This window comes from Chrysochloris asiatica, unplaced genomic scaffold (genome assembly GCF_000296735.1).
Source record: "Chrysochloris asiatica unplaced genomic scaffold, ChrAsi1.0 scaffold00319, whole genome shotgun sequence".
NCBI lineage: Eukaryota > Metazoa > Chordata > Mammalia > Afrosoricida > Chrysochloridae > Chrysochloris > Chrysochloris asiatica.
Window position 1 is genome coordinate 12,198 of NW_006408837.1, and position 4,316 is coordinate 16,513.

Consider the following 4,316-nt stretch of genomic DNA (forward strand, 5'->3'; position numbering starts at 1 on the left):
ATGGAGTGACCAAAGAACCAATAGATCTGTGTTGGAAGAAGTGCAGCCAGAGTGCTCCTTGGAGGCCAGGATGGTTAGACTTTGTCTCCCATACTTCAGACATATTGTCAGGAGGGACCAGTCGCTGGAGAAGGATATCATGTTTGGTAAGGTGGAAGGTCAGAGAAAAAGAGGAAGACACCCCCCACCTCCACCCCACCAAGATGGATTGGCACAGTGGCAGCAGCAGTGGGCTCAAACGTAGCAATGATTGTGAGGTTGGCACGGGACTGGCAGTGTATCGTTCTGTTGTGCACGGGCCCACTATGAGTCGGTGCTCACTCGATGGTACCTAATGACAACAACAACACCCACATGGACCTGGGGTTTGTGTTTCCCATTCTTTCTTTTTCTGAATGCAAGTTTTATCCAGTCAGCCTGTGGCAGGCCATGTTACCTCTCCAAGGGCAGCTCCCAGTTTGGCAACTGGTTTCCCACAGTGGAAGTGATCTAAGAAAGAAAGAGCATGCCCGGACAGCAGCTGTTGTCTTTTTTTAACCTAATAACAGAACGACATCCCATCACCCTGCTGTGGTTTATTTGGGAAGAGCAGATCCAGCCTGCATTCCAAAGATCAGAGGTAAGCTCTGCCTCTTGAAGACAGACGTAGCAAAGAATTTGTAAACATGTTTATCAAATCACCACAGCTATTATTATTATAGTCCAATGACATGATGTCTTTAAAAGAGCATCTTCCAAAAGAATCTCAGGTTAAATGTTGTTAGGTGCCAAAGAGTTTCAATTCATAGCGACCCCTGCGACAAAGTAGAAGAGCCGATAGCGTTTCCTAGGCTTCAGGGAAGCATGGCTCCAGGTCTTTCTCCTCTATAATCACTGGGTGGGCTTGAACCTCTGACCTTTCAGTCACTAGCCGAGCACTTAACCTTTCTGCCACCAAGGCTCCTTAAAAGATAAGTAACCAGCATTAATAAAAGTTTAGCAAGGTTCCTAGAAGCAAAATCAATTGACAACAGTAGTGGTTTTTCCCCTTCACCAGTGACAAAGAGAAGAGATAAGGGAGCTTCTGAAAGTGCATGGGAAAGCATCATTATCTTTCAATTCCGTGTTTTCCTGAACCGTTTTTGCAGCCTCCTTGTATGTTTTCTAAAAGGTACCACGACCTAACAGTATTTTCAACTGTTTCATACACATATGAAAGCTGGACAATTCAAAAAGAAGAACAAAGAATTGATTCATTTAAATTATGGTATTAGCCAAGTATACGAATGGACCATGGACCGCACCAGAACGGACAAATCTGTCTAGGAGAAAGCAAAAAAAATGGTCTTTGGAAGCAAGGATGGGCGAGTTCTCGCATTCATTTTGGACCAGTTATAAGAAGAGACCAACGGCTAGATAAGGACATTGGGCTTGATGCAGTGGAAGGTCACTGAAACGTGGAAATCCTCAGTACGGTGGAGCAGCACAGTGTGTGCGACACCACCGTGAGGATGGCACAGGGCTGGTACACTTGGGTGGCTATGCGTAAAGCTGAACTGGAAGACATGAAAATGGATATCCTAGGCACTAGAGCTGAAGTGAACTGGCATTGACTGGGATTTGCCAGGCTTATGGTACACTGTGCCGGAATGGCACGTTGAAGAGGAATAGCGTCACATCAATCTGTTAAAAAGAACATTTCACGATCTATCCTGAAGTATAACGCTGTCTGTGATCGGATAGTATCCCCATGCCTCAAGAAGACCAGTTAATGCAACTGCTATTCAAACTACTAATGTCAAAGATGAAGAAACTGAAGTTTGTACCAACGTCCGCAGTCTACAATTCATCAAATGTTGAATCAAGATGCACTGATACTTCCTGGTGATGGGAATATGAAACACAAAGGATGCATCCGTAGTGGGAAAATATGACCTTGGTGACAGAAACAAAGCAAGGGATCACATGATAGAATTTTTCAAGACCGACGACATTCTTTGCAAATAACGTTTTTCAACAACGTAAATGACAATCTGCACTGGAATGCTAACAACAAGTTTGGTGATTTAAACCCACCAGCCACTACTTGGAAACCCTATAGAGGGTCGCTACGAGTCAGGACTGACTTGACAGCCCTTAACAACAACCACAACAACGTTCATATATACCTCACCAGACGGAATGCGCAGGAATCAAATCCACTGTATTCGTGGAAAGAGATGATGGAGAAGCTCACTATCATCAGCCAGAACAAGGCTGTGAAACAATCAGTGATTCATGTGTGAGTTCAGGATGAAGCTCAAGAAAACGAAAACAAGTCCACAGAGCCAAAGTACAATGTTGAGTATATCCCACCTGAATTTAGAGACCATCTCAAGTGATATCAAGTTGGTTCTGACTCACAGTAACCCTGTTCAGGGTTTCTGAGGCTTTAGATCTTTGTGAGACCTGAAAGCCTCATCTTTCTTCCAAGGAGCGGCCAGCAGGCTCTAACCACGGACCTTGTGGTTCACTGTCCAGTGCTTATCTCAAGAATAGATTTGACATATTAAACCAGATGAGTTGTGGAATGACCTCAAGAAGCCAAAAGGTCATTAAAAAGATGAAAAAGAAAGAAAAGATCAAAGTGGATGTCAGAAGAAAATGAAGCTTGCTCTAAAACGGCTGTCGTTGTTACATGCCATTGAGTCGGTGCCAACTCATAGCGACCCTGTATGAACCACCAACCTTGCGGTTCAAACTGACCTCGCAGTTCAACGCATTAACCCACAGCACCAACCAGAACAGAGAAGAGCTAAAGTGACTAGAAGAAATGATGATTTCAAAAGCTTTCAAAGGCACCTCAAGAAGACAAAGTCAAGTATCAGAACCTGGAGTTAGAAACCCAGGAGGGAAGAACACACTCAGCATTTCTCAAGCTGAAGGAACTGAAGAACAACCGCAAGCCTTGAGTTGCAATAGTGAAGGTTCTATGGGCAAGATATTCAACAATGCAGGAAGCATCAAAAAGAAGGTGGAAGTGTATAGGGACATTGCAGTCACTATACAAAAAAAACCAGGTTGAAATTCACCTATTCACGTAGTATATAATCAAGAATTTTTGGTACTGAAGGAAGAAGTCCAAACTACACAGAAAGCATTAGTGAAAAACAAGAATCCAGGAATTGACGGAATACCAATTGAAATGTTTCAACAAATGGATGCAGTACTGGAGTTTCTCATTTGGAAGACAACTTCCTGGCCAACCAAGTAGGAGAGATCCATATCCATGCCCATTCTGAAGAAAAGTGATACAACAGAATGCAAAAATTATTTAATAATACTATGAATATCACATGTAAGTAAAATTTTGCTGAAGATAATTCAAAAACAGCTACAGTCATACATAGATAAGGAACTGTTAAAAATTCAAGCCGGATACAGATGATGACGTAGAATAAGGGATATCACTGCCAACGTCAGATGGATCTTGGCTGAAAGCAAAAAATACCAGAAAGATGTTTACTTATGTTTCATGGACTATGCAAAGGCATTGGACTGTGTGGTTCATAACAAATTATGGATAACACTGTAAAGAATGGGAATTCCAGAACCTTCGGTTGTGCTTGTGCCGAACCTGTACATAGACCAAGAGGCAGTTGTTTGAACAAAGTAAAAGGCTATTTCCTGGTTTAAAATCAGGAGAGATGTGTGTCAATGTTGTATCCTTTCCATACCTATTCAATCTGTATACTGAACAAATAATCACAGTAACTGGACTATATTAGTGTCCCTTAGAAGCCAGGATGGCATGTTGTCAGGAAAGGACCAATCCCTGGAGAAGGACATCACACTTGGTAAAGCAGAGGGTCGGTGACAAAGTGAAGACCCTCAATGAGATACATTAGCACAATGGCCACAACAATGACCTCAAACATGTCAATGATTGTGAGGACACTACAGGACTGGGCAGAGTTTTGTTCTATAGGACACAGAGTCACAAGGTCACTTACTCAATTGTCCCTAACATACTCAAGGTTGATATGAAGTGAGGGGAGAGGCACAAGAACACCCATACTTGCAGATAATACCCACTTGACCTGGTTTCAACGGCTGGGTGATCAGAACTTGACTAGAAGAAGAAAGAAGAGGGAAAAAAAAAAGAGTAATTTGCTATAATTTGATGAACTTGTTCTATACGTATGGATGTAGTAGCTCAAAAGAGGGAACAAATCTTTACAGTGAGGATCATTCCAACCCCCTCAGTACACAGGGTTGAACAGGGATGGGCAACTTAAACATTGGTTACCCAAAATGGGGTGGGGGGTGAGGTTGCTACAAAGGCAAGAAGTGACTGG